Source organism: Hylobates moloch, unplaced genomic scaffold (assembly GCF_009828535.3).
Source record: "Hylobates moloch isolate HMO894 unplaced genomic scaffold, HMol_V3 SCAFFOLD_17, whole genome shotgun sequence".
NCBI lineage: Eukaryota > Metazoa > Chordata > Mammalia > Primates > Hylobatidae > Hylobates > Hylobates moloch.
The window spans coordinates 32,384,894-32,398,165 of NW_026652292.1; the positions used below are offsets into that span (position 1 = coordinate 32,384,894).

The window sequence follows — 13,272 nt, forward strand, 5'->3', positions numbered from 1 at the left end:
AGCCTGGGGTGCCAGGGTGGGATTTGGATTTTGTCCTGAGAGCAACAGGAGACCATAAAGTCTTCTTAAAAAGGAAAAAAGTCTTCTTAAAAAAGGAAAAAATTTTCTTAATAAGTCTTCTTAAAAAGGGAAAAAGTCTTCTTAAAAAACAGGAGACCACAAAGTCTTCTGGCTGGGCGCGGTGGCTTACGCCTGTAATCCTAGCACTTTGGGAGGTAGAGACGGGCGGATCACCTGAGGTCAGTAGTTCAAGACCAGCCTGGCCAACATGGTGAAACTCCGTCTCTACCAATACACAAAAATTAGCCGGGCATGATGGCGGTTGCCTGTAATCCCAGCTACTCAGGAGGCTGAGACAGGAGAATCGCTTGAACTCAGGAGAAGGTGGTTGCAGTGAGCCAAGATCGAGCCACTGCACTCCAGCCTGGGCGGCTGAGCAAGACTCCGTCTAAAAAAAAAAAAAAAGGGGAAAGGCCATTTGCATTGTAAAGTCAGAAGAATGAATGGATAGGAAGGCGGGACAGGCTAGCCAGTGGGAGACTGTTGTTTCCAGCTATGCTGCCTGGACCGTGTGGACAGAGAGAGAGGAAGAGATACAAGATGGCCAGTGGCAGAACGTGCAGTTTGAGGGAGAGGGCGGACTCGGGGCTGGCATCCAGAGCTGTTGCTTGCGCTCTCCACCCCCACCCTCCAGTGGCTGACGGCAAGGGAGGATATTCACAGAAGCCTGGAGATTTGGGGCAGAGGCAGAGTGTAGCCACGGTAGCAATGGTCCCATTAAGGCTGTCTCATTCCACTGTCCTCCTGGTGCATAACCAACTGCCACGCCAAACTCTGTCTGCCTGGATTTTGCGAATTATTGTAGGAAGGATGTGGAAAGCTGTAAATGCACGGGGTCTGTATCTTCATGGTTCCCTCTGTAAGGTTCAGAGACAGATTTAAGTGGACCCTTGGAAGAGGGAACTGCTCTAGCCCTAGCCTGCATCTATTGACTTGTCTTTGGTGCCCCCTGGTGGCAGTAAGCTGAATTACATCTCTCTTCCTTTGTTCCTCTCCATCTGCAGCCAACTACTGCAAACACAGAAGGGGATCTTATTGCTAAAGAGGCAACCCTAGAGATCGTTGATCCAGACACTATAAGGCACCAAGGCTTTTCCATCCTCTTTGTTGCAAAATCCAATGGAAACTTCTCACCTCACCCTCAAGAAACCCTCCCTCCTTTGACCTCTCTGACAGTACATTCCTGGTTTTCCTTTTTCAGGGAAAAGACCGTTCCTTGAAAGAGAACTGAAGCAGGTTTAGTCAGCTCGGATGAACTTTAGAGAAGAGCAGGGTTAACCTGTGTTAAAGTGGAGAGGGAAGGACAGAATTAGGTAAATAGAAAGGGACAGCAAATGTGGTGTAGAGGACAGAGGCGAGATGTGCTTGAGGAGGGGAAAGGAGGCTTCCCTACTGGCAGGGATGTGCAGTCGCGATGGCTGGACCAGATTTTGCCTGGACAGTCTTCCTTTGCACCCCACTGCTTGAGACAGCACGTACTGTGAGGAAGCTGTCCTGTTGAGGAAGTCCTGCAGGTCCAGCCTTGTGACAACAGCAGCCGTCTGCAGTCCAATTGGTCCGAGCGCCAGTCCCACCTCTTAATGCTGTTAAGCCCATTTTCCCCATAGCCAGACCACGTCATGATTTTTAACATTTTTTAGGCATTTCTGTAATTGTTAGATACCTGTGCCATTACGTTAGCTATTTTCAATAGCAAGGAACCTGGGGCTGCTATAATGGTTCCATGTGCTTTGAAAACATTCTACTATGGGGAGAGAAGAAAGGAGAAAGGCATAGAGTAGGCAGCTGTTGGTGAGGCTTGTAGGGCATCAAGCTAGTTCCGAGAAGGTGGAAAACATTTGCCTTCTTTTAAATTCTCATCCAAGACAAAACATTCCCTATTTCTGCTAGCTCAGGCTTGAACCTGAGCACTGAGACCAGTCCCCCATAGGGATGGGGAACTTGATGTGCCTTTGCTCTTTCTCTCTGTACTTGGAAACTGGGTATAAGATTGAAATTTTGATTAAGACTTGGTGGACCTTTCAATACTTGAAATGTCATCCAGGTATGAGAAGAGATATACAACAGACCATGTCTGAAGGCAATTAATGGAAAAAATTAAACCATCTGCACTGACTTTAGTCCATTCAATAAACTAGCTATTACTACATGGTAGATGGCAAAAACCCATAGTTCCTCAATAAGTTTCCCCCTGGAAAATGCCCTTCTGAAATAAATATTGCATTCCAGAGGTCTTAGTACATTTTGCTGCTAGAACAAAATACCATAGACTGGGTAATTTATAAACAAGAGAAATTTATTTCTCATTGTTTTGGAGGCTGGGAAGTTCAAGATCAAGGTATCAGCAGATTTGGTGCCTGGCAAGGACTATTCTCTCTGCCTTTAAGATGGTACCTTGAACTATGGATCCTCCAGAGGGGACAAATGCTGTGTCTTCACATGGCAGAAGAGTCAGAAGGGCGAAAATGGGATGAATAATTTGCAAAGTGACTTTTATAAACACCTTAATCTCATTCATGAGGGATGAGTCCTTGTGACCTAACCAACTCCTAAAGACCACACCACTTAATAATATTGTATTGGGGATTCAGTTTCAACATGCATTTCAAACATTCAAACTATAGCACTAGGTGTTGAGTATAGCCTAGCAGGTGGCTAGGAAGTAAATAAATAGTGATGTCCTCCCGAAGAGACTGAAATTGAAGACTCTGACAGTTTGAATACATGGCTTCTGCAGTACACAGAAACCTCAGATAAGAGCGTGTGTCAGTGTTGTTGACATTGTGAGAGTTACTTCACAGGACCCATTTGAGTCTGAATCAACTGAACATGCCCTTAGCACTACTAGCTATGCAAGGCACTGTGCTAACTCTTCAGGTGATAATTGTAGAGAAGTGCTTCTCAACTGGGTATAATCCCCCCACCCCCAGGAGACATTTGGTAATGCCTCCTGCGAGACATTTTTGGTTGTTGCAATGGAAGTAGGGTAGAGTGTTATTGGCATCTAATGGGTAGAGGCCAGGGATGCTGCTACACATCCTGCACAAGATACACAAGATGGCCCCGGCAACAAAGAATTACCAGTCAGAGATGTCCGCAGTACTGAAGTTGAGAAGCTCTGCTATAGAGAAAGACCTGGGACCACCGTGGGTGCTGTTGAAAAACAAAGATGCCCACAGCACTCACCAAGCACAGTAAATTAGACTTTCTTGGTGTAGATGCTGTGGCTGGGCGTTTTATTGTTTTTAGTTGGTTTTCATGTATCCCTAAGTTTGAGAACATAAGCTACAGGAAATAAAAGGTCACCCTCTAGTAAGAGGAGTAAGGCCTTATTATAACACAACACAGGGCAAGATAAAGGCATGAAGAGAAGAGGTAGTAATACAGTTGTAACTATGCTGGGGGCCAAGTCCATGGCTAAGGACTTTACATATATCCACACATTGCCTCGCGTGGTGGATTCTATCAAATACTACTGCCCTATTACAGGAAGTTAGCAGAGACCTGAAGAACCCAGGTCACTTGTCTGAGAATGCGCCACTAGGGAGTAGCAGAGCCAGGGCTGAAAACAGTTCCTTTTTTTTTTTTTTTTTTTTTACTGAAACAGAGTCTCACTCTGTTGCCCAAGCTGGAGTGCAGTGGTGCGTTCTCAGCTCACTGCAACCTCCGCCTCCCAGGTTCAAGTGATCCTCCTGCCTCAGCCTCCCGAGTAGCTGGGAGTACAGGCACCTGCCACCACGCCCAGCTGATTTTTGTATTTTTAGTAGAGATGGGGTTTCACCATGTTGGCCAGGCTGGTCTCGAACTCCTGACCTTGTGATCCACCCACCTTGGCCTCACAGTGCTGGGATTACAGGCATGAGCCACCGCGCCCAGCCTTGAAAACAGTTCTAAGTCACTGCATTCAACAGCTACACCATGATGTTGCTTAAAACCGATAAATTGCTTTGGGGACTCAGAGAAGGTCCATGAAATAAGAGATGCAGGAAAGGAAAAGCTTCAGGGAAAAGAATGCTTTGGAGTGCTGCTAGATTTCATACCAGCAGAGAGTGAGGACGGCAGTGCAGAGCAAATCCGGGCCACTCACAGTCCCTAAACATGACCCCTTCTCCCATCTTAGGTCCTTGCTTGGGTTTTCAAATCCTTAAGGCTCAGTGTAAATACCTTCTGGTTAAGATGAAAAATTTTACTTAGCCTCTTCCTCTTGCAGCAGCTATTTTTTTCTCTGTTTGTTTTAATTCAAATGATGTATGAGGGTTTTTAAGTCAAACTCAAAACTTTTGCACTGATTATCTTTTATACCATTTACTATTTTCCCACAATTTATTTTTTAAATTTTTTCTAAAATGTATGAATATATGAAACATCTGGTTTTTGTTTGGATTGCCAACTTCCGCATACCACATAAAGTATGATGGCATTTCATCTCTACTTAAGTGACATAGCATACTGTGGAAATAAGATGTCACTGAAGTCTGGCATCTTACCACATTTTCTCTGCATCAGAATACATTTTCTCGAAATGCTTAAAATGCATGTTGCAGCCGCTCTCAATAGGCAGGTTTGTGTAGAGCCCATTTATGCTAAATCACAGTCTTTACTTCTTTCTATTGATCTTTGAGATGTGAATTCAGTCCTTATTTTAATGTTTGTGATATGGTACATTTTAAAAATAATATTTTATAAATATCATTGTGATAAAGTGTTTACTTCATACATATTCATATTTCACTTTATTCACTGAACCAGGGTTGGGGCTAGGGCTAAGCAAGATAAAGGCACAATGTTTAAAGAGGAACACAGTCTCAGAATCATGCAAATGTCAACCATACACTTGCCCAAGCCTGAGAATGAGTGTCTCCTTAAATAGTGTACCCTAAACACCTACCTTGCCTCACTCTAGTCTTGGTTCTGCATTAATGCATGTTTATTGAACACCTATCATGTGCCATACAAGAGGAATGGATGAGACAGCCAAGGTTCCAACCCTTGGAAGTTTACATTCCTAGAAGTAGTTTTAACTTGATTAAATTTGAATTACCGCTAATTTTTTAGACACTGCCACCTGGTTGAGACAAAGTCATTCTATTTCTCTTTTTCTCTGCCCTATTCCACTTTCTACTGGGTAGGCACAGGAACCAGTTCTGGCCAAAGGGACCCAAAGGAAAGTGCTGAGAGCTCTGGAATATCTCTCTCATCTCTTTTGCCTTCCTCGTGCCTTGAGTGAGGATGTGGAGTCTGGAGCTATGCCAGCCTCTATGCAATCATGAGGGAAGGGCCAAGGGAATCACATCCATACCAGTTTAGAGCCCTGACATCACCGAGCTGCTGAACTAATGTTGGCAACTTCTTGACTTCACACTCCTGTCTTGAAAGAAACATAATCTCTTTGTATCATCTGTTTAATCTGTTGTTGGTCAGGTCTTCAGTCACTTCCAGTCAAAAATATTCCTAACTGATACAGACGGCAAAAAGCTTATTCCTGCAAGCTGACCCTAAATATTGACCTTTAGCTGGGTAAAATAACTAGCAATCCAGTGTGAGAAGAGACTCAACTACCCCTGAGACTCATGAGGAGAGAGAAAGTCACTATTATAACCTCTTCTGTCAGTAGAATTTTGCCTCTCCAGCACTTTTGACTATGAAAGAGAGCAAAATAAACAGCTTAGCATAATATTCAAGAACCCATGTAACTGACACCATGTGGTAAAAAAAAAAAAAAGAAAAACAAAAAACAAGGTTTAATGAAATACAGAGGCCCCAAGTTTGCAGGGTCCTTGTCATGATAAGCATCCACTGGGAATGTTAGGGGGCATGCACTCTCCTAATAGCTCTCTCCTTGCTGTCTTCTCCATCTTGCTTTTCCCTTTGCTGTGCCTTGAGTCTCTGGGGTTTTTACCAAGAAATAACTTACAATCTATTCTGAGTTAGGTCAACCTGCTCGATGCAACATCTTAACGAAACAGAGTAAGAAGCTACCTAAACTATGCAAAGGTAAGCAAAGAGTTAGCTGAATTGCAATATAGAGAAATAAATAAATAAAACCAAGACAAAAGAAAAGTAAACCTTTTGTTGGTTTCAGTGGTTATGCTCTTAAGACCAACAAGATAGCTTTCAAATATTCCATTTCTGCCATGAAGTCATGACCTCAGACACTTGTTTCAAACCCACTACAAGGACAAAGCCCAACTGGTACATCTTCTGTCACCCTTTTAGATGCAAGTAAAGACACAGCTCCAGCGGACATTTGCCCTTTTGCAGCCATTAGTCACCAAAATCACTTAGTAACTATCTTGCAGTCCCTTAGAATGAATGTTTCTTTTGGAGTCATTTGTCTATTTTAATGTTTATTTTATGGCCACTTAGAAATCTAGTCAATTATTTGTATCCTAGTTGTTCTTTTTTTTTTTTTTTTGAGATGGAGTCTCACTCTGTCACCCAGGCTGGAGTGCAGTGGCGCAATTTCAGCTCACTGCAAGCTCCGCCTCCCGGGTTCACACCATTCTCCTGGCTCAGCCTCTCCGAGTATCTGGGACTACAGGCGCCCGCCACCACGCCTGGCTACTTTTTTGTACTTTTTAGTAGAGGCGGGGTTTCACCGTGGTCTCGATCTCCTGACCTTGTGAGCCACCCGCCTCGGTCTCCCAAAGTGCTGGGATTACAAGCGTGAGCCACCGCGCCCGGCCCCTAGTTGTTCTTAACTGATACTTCCAGAAAACCAAAAAGTGTTAAGGGATAGAAATCCAATGTCATAGTGCCAACATCAGTGTAGATCAGTGTATCAGTTATGAATTGTGTCCAGCGACTCATAAAAGAAATAGGTCATATCTCTGAAAATGATAGAGATTTACTTTACTCTCACGTAAAAGAAGACTGGAAGTGCTTCAAGCAGTCATCAGTGTTTCCAGACTGTACTATCTTTCTACCCTAGCATAGTTTTTACACTCAAAGTTGCCTAAAGGTACATAATATTCCTACATAATAGCCATAGCAGCTCCAGCCATTACCTCCACACTCCAAGCAAAAGAAAAGAAAAAGGGCAAAAGGCAAGAAGGATGCTCTTTCCAGTGAAATCAGCCCTTTCTGAAGTGGTTCCCAGAAGATTCACCCAATGCCTTCTACGTAAATCTCATCAGCCCCTCCAAAGGAGTCTGAGAAACCTGATTTTTGGCTGAATAATTTGCCACCCCTAAGGTTCTGTTTATAAAAAAGAAGGCAGTGGCTATTGAGTAGGCAACTTACAGTTTCTGCCTCAGTTGGCAGAAGAAATATTCTTATGCCAAAAAGTAAGAGTGTGGGCATGTCTGGATCAGCTTATTTCACAAAACCATGTGGAGCATGAAGCTTTCTAAACATGTGGAGCAACCGGATCACTCCGATGCAGAAGACTAAGGAAAGCCCTAAGGGCAGACGTCAACACATTGATGATTTTTCCCTTTTCACCTCTGTTCACCCAAAGCAAATAAGGCTCACTTTTCCACGGGCAGTTATGAAGGATGCCCTCAGTGCAGGCAAACATAACCTAAAATAATCTAGGCCCGGGACATCAGACCACACCCCATGGACCAAATTTGGCCCTCCTCCACCTGGTTTTGTAAATAACATTTTATTGGAAAACAGCCACATACATGTATTTCTATATGGTCTGTGGCGGCTTTCACATTACAACTCAAAAGTTGTATAGTTGCATCATAGACCTTCTGGCCCATGAAGCCTAAATTTCCTACTCTCTGGCCTTATATAGAAACGCTTTGCTGACCTCCGGGACTATGCAAAAGACAAGAACAACAGTAATAGGAAACATTTACTGCACACTTACTCTGTCCCATGTTCTCTGCTAAAAGGGTGGCCTGTGTTTTGCAAGTTTTTCAAAGTTAGTTTGTTTAGAGCAGAAAATTTGTCTGGCATGAAATAAGTCTTGATAACAATTCTTACATGTTACAGACATAGCTATATCCACTTTTTACAAAATAAGGAAACTGAGGTACAGAGAGATTTGGAGGTTGTCTCAGTTCACACATCGGTAGTAAAACCAAGCCATGTACCTACACTTTAATAAGCATTCTGATTTTATTCTGATTCTCAGTTGTCAGTGTATAGCAGAAATAGCATAAGTTTAATTATCAGACAAAGCAAGGTCTGAATGAAAGTTGCAATGTTTTATTGTTTTGTGACTTGGAAATGCTGAACCTCCCTGAAGCTCAGTTTTATCAGTGGTCATCAGGATCGTTAAAGCAATTCACCCAACCTCTTCACACTCAAATACCTAGTACCTAATGACTGCTCAATAATGTTTACTTCCTTCACCTTTACTGAATGAAATTTATTTTTGTACATTTTTATCTAAGCATTTTTTTTTCAAAGATTACAAAAATCTTTCCCAGTACCAAGCTCTTTCCTCTTTGCACTGACAGCCTAGTGATGGCTTCTCTAGTCCAAGAACTCTTAAAAGATTTTTAGGTTTTCTTTTTAGAGAGTAACATCTACTGTCTTCTTTTCTAGGCTAAGAAAAACACACCAAGAAAAAAAAATCAAATCATAGAATAGATAAAAACATTGATTTACCTTAAATGCTAACCTTTTGCCACCAGTTGCTTTGAACTGAAACTATGGACGCTCTCTCCTGCGTCTAAGAAAACTGGTCCCTCCCAAGCCACCTTAGCCTCCTCCCTCTTACCTGTCTTCCTCAGAGGCCCTGGTCCACTCTCTTAGTATTAATTGGAGGGCCTGGGATCACTGCTGCAGACTCACAGCCTGATTGGCTCAGCTCACTGTCAATCTCTACTCTGGTTCTGCCTTTTCTCAAGTTTACACTCCTGTTGCCTAGGAAATCTCAGTGACTGTGAAAGCTCAAGCTATTTGCACTGGGAGAAAAGCCAGCCGGGAAGTTTTGCTGGCAATGGTTTGGTTTCTAGAACAGCATCAAAACTTGTCTCCCATGTTTTGTAAGGTAGTATTCAGCACATTGTCTTCTTTCTTTTAGGCAGCACCTTCCTGTCCTTCTATTGTCCCCAGAAAGCTTACTGCTAGGGTGCCTCATTACCAGGTGAGACTTAAAACCACAACTCTTGGGAGCACACAGGAGTAATTATAGGTGATTGACGGTTCTCCCTCCTTCTCTGCATTTGCAGAGGATGTCATTTCTGCTGTTTTCATCCTTGGTTTCTTCTCTTCTTTTCTTTTTTTGTCTCTTTTTACTTCTGTTTTTCACATGTTCCCTAGCAGTTACTTTGCCAGATAAGAAGAAATCTAGTAGCTTATTTACAGGAAAATATCTACATTATGCTCTTTTTCATTGTGTATCTATGACATCCACCCTACGCTTGCCATTCCCACTCCTGCACGTCCTGCTCTCAGGAGCAGGCAGGTATAATTACTGCTGATTCAGACCTTACACCTCTCTCTTTCTCTCTCTCTCTCTCTCACACACACGCACACACACACACACACATCTCTGTATATAACATAATCCTGGCTGTGTGCAACCTCTTTGCAGTATAAGAACTCACAGAACTGAATAGATGCCAGGCACCCAGCTCTGCAGACTACCAGGCAAGTTCTTTCATGGATTTGACAAGGGTTTGGGTCCTTTCCTGTATCTGCAGGGAGTATATGTAGTAGCTATTTCATCCTTTTATCTGAATTGTCTGAAGAATTGTCCCAGAATCAAGCAATTAGAACTATGGTTCTTCCAGGGCAACCTCAGATCTCTAATGTTTTCTTTTCAGTGGTTTAACCCACAAGATATCATGCATTTGAAACTTTTAAGAAAAAACTTAATTCCTTCTGTGAATGCAAAAGCAAATATGAGGGCACAAGCATTTAAATATGAAGTATTTCTTGAAAGCCACCTACCAGAGAGCAAGTTTGGTGCAATAATTTAAGAAAAGATAAAAAAGAAACAGGAAAATGGGGACGACAGACAGCATGATGGAGCCACCGTGCAAGCCCTCAATAGTCTGCCTCCAGGCTGTGTCAAATAAAGTAAAAAGAACAAAATCTCTGGAGTACTTAAGCAATGCTTTTGCTTGTTTCTACTGCTAGCAACTGGTGTAATTCCAAGGGTTTTACCATGTGTAGAGATAGTATCTACCAGATCCAGTTCAAAAAACTGGATCTGGGTTTATGGTATTGGGTTTCTGACATGATTGATTATATTTTAAGGCATAAGTATTCTTTCCAGTGGTAAGGAAGACAATGATAGTCTATGGTGTAATGTGGTAAAAAGATTTGCAAAATATTACTACTGGATTCCTAATCAAATATTCATAAAAGGCAAATCTCTGGGTAATCATGATACCTTAAAATATTTTAGTCAAACTAATAAATGTGATGAGGATGACTGCTCTTAACTGTGGTAGACAAAGAAAAAGGATGAACTCAGGGCTTGAAATTCCAAGTTCAAGCTCCACATAAATGATCTGAAACCTTCTATGTCTTCCTGGAGGAGTGTACTTATCTCCCATTGTCATCAGCCTGAGGTTTCAGAAAATCAAATCCACAGTCTCATCCTGAGAGTGGTAGAATTACAGTGCAAATTGAATTCCCAACCAGGCAAAGTATCTTCTGCTAAACTGAGGGAATTGATTGGGAAGGAATGAGATTCTGAAAATTGGAATGAAACATGTAGGGTAGATCCTGATGAAGCTAAGGACACTTAGCCTCTAAATTCTCCTGCATCTTCTTTGCCAGTAAGAGAAACCCTGCTATTCATGTCTGGGAAGTTTCATCCTGATTTTTCAAAGGAAAGTATACTAGCACCTCTGAGGTATTTTAATTGGAAGACACTGCTGATTATCCTCAGAACCTACTTCCACCAAACTTCTTGGCTTATAGAACTATATCTAGACTCTAGTCCCAACAGGCTTGAAAGAGAGTTAAAATTGTGAACCAATGGGAGACATACTACATATCAAAAGTAATGCGTATTTTTTCAATTTATACAGACAGAAATCTGGTGAATACATGTGAGAATGTAAGTTAATAGTGTGAAATAATGGTAGAAGGAACATAAAGTTGACTCGAGATGAATTTATTGATACAGGCCCACAAAGCACAAATTCTCAATATAGAGTTGCAGCTCAAGGGGTTATATAGAGCTCTGTTTGTTTGTTTGTTTGTTTGAGTTAAAGATGAAACAAAGGGTGGCCTACACTAAATGAAGCTGAAATACCAGAATTGCCTTGGGACACTGAAGAGGAAGGTATCTAAATGCTTGGGGAGATTGAAAGGTTGGACAGGATTTATCATGCAAGACGTGATTACCAAGTGAAGTTGAGTTGCTACTACACATAGATGTAAAGAGTAAGCCTGAAAAGGAACAAAATCATGTCATTTGCAGGGACAGGGATGGAGCTGGAAGCCATCCTCAGCAAACTAATGCAGGAACAGAAAACCAAATATTGCATGTTCTCACTTATAAATAGGAGCTGAATAATGAGAACACATGAACACACGGAGGGGAACAACACACACTGGGGCCTGTCAGAGGGTGTGGGGAGAGGAGAGAGAGGATCAGGAAGAATAGCTAGTGGATGCTCAGCTCAATACCTAGGTGGTGGAAGGATCTGTGCAGCAAACCACCATGGCACACATTTACCTGTGTAACAAAACTGCACATATACCCCAGAACATAAAATAAAAGTTGGAAAAAAAAGTAGCGAACACTATGTTTTCATTTTCTTTGTAGCACTTGTCACAACTGCAATCATTTCTTTGGTTTACTGTTATAGGTCATTGAAAAGAAGAGTAAGCCTGGAATAAAGGAACTCTGTTAGCACCTCACTAAGCAAGCCCATGCCCTTTTATTAAAGTCAACAAAAAATCTACAATAACCCAATTCAGTAAGGAAAACTAATAACCCCAACTCTTCAAGAATGAATATTTGGGTCCCCTTCCCAGTCAAGCAAAAAATCAATAGCGTTACTCACTGAGGGCAAAGGGCATATGAAATACAAATGCTAGCTATCACCATATGATCAGTTGCAAAAGGATTGTAAATGTTATGAGTATTTACCTTGTATTTTGTTATGAATTTGTGTGTGTAGAATACTATTGTATTCTTCTCAATCTCCTTAAAATCTAATATATTACTTCACAGTATTTATGTTACAGAACATCGAGAATAAGAGTGAACATCACCCAAGGACCTCCACTCTGGGGAAGAGTTAGTATATTCCCAGTATGCTATAGAAGAGTTGTATAAAACTGTGCTTTTAATGTCAACTTGACATATGCCATTGTACCTAGTTATTAAATCAAATCCTAATCTATGTGTTGCTCTGATATTATTTTTAGATGTGATTAATATCTGCAATCAGTTTATTTGAAGATATTCTGCCTTAAGACTGGAATATCAGTTCCCACCTAAGAGTTTCCAGCCTGCTGGCCTGCTCTACAGATTTCAGATAGCCAACTCTTACAATTCCAAAATCATTTATACCAATTCCTTGAAAAAATAAAGGTATCCTACTGCTCTGTTTTAATGAGGAAACCTGACTGATAGACTTTGCAAAGGAATTGGCTCCATCTTCAGCAAAAACTATGGAGTGGTTCCAGCCCAAGAGAATCCAAACAGAAAAAAACAAAGAAACAGTGGACTTAGTGGTGAAAGGCAATTGATAGGCTATGGGTAGATTCATTGGAGATACAAGTTAAACTGTAGGGTGATTAACTTGCCAGAGGAAACTGGGAAAAGAGACAGCTGGGAGGAGCCCTTCTTAGGTCCAAAAAAATCTCAAACATTGTCTTTAAAAACTATCTTTTTAAAGGAATCTGAATTTGATAGCATCAACCTGTTTTATACTAGATCATTGATAAAAAACAGCATGGCAATCAGCCGATGATTACTAGAGCTAAATCCAGGGATGGTCAGATAAAAGAAAATCACAGTCAAGCCACAACATTCTGTCCCTGCCCTCCAAAAACTCATGTCCTTATCACATACAAATACATTCATTCCACCCCTCTAATTCCAAAGTCTTAACAGGTTTAAGCATCAACTCAATAGTCCAAAATCCAGAGTCTCATCTCTTGCACAACAGCAAGACTCTATGCAATGCCACTGAATTGTGCACTTTTCAATAGTTGAAGTAGTAAATTCTATGAAATCCATATTTCATCATGATTTAAACAACACTACAACACTGGTTAGACTTCAAAATTTATTTGTACTTGTTTTTGTCTTTAAACTGGGGAGATAGAGATGATAGA

The 13,272-nt window shown here is 41.5% G+C and overlaps 1 protein-coding gene and 1 long non-coding RNA gene across 2 annotated transcripts in view; one reads left to right on the plus strand and one right to left on the minus strand.

Moving 5' to 3' along the window:
- Positions 1-8,864, minus strand: part of CAPSL (calcyphosine like) — a 28,531-nt gene extending 19,667 nt beyond the window's left edge. The window contains exon 1 of the mRNA XM_032135698.2: positions 8,738-8,864. The gene's annotated coding sequence lies outside the window, so the exon portion shown is untranslated. The remainder of the gene's footprint in view (positions 1-8,737) is intronic.
- A 21-nt stretch (positions 8,865-8,885) lies between these two features.
- LOC116457025 (uncharacterized) lies at positions 8,886-10,059 on the plus strand. The gene is made up of 2 exons (XR_004244887.1): positions 8,886-9,010; positions 9,789-10,059. It is a non-coding gene; the product is annotated as an uncharacterized LOC116457025 (long non-coding RNA).
- Positions 10,060-13,272: the final 3,213 nt, after the last annotated feature.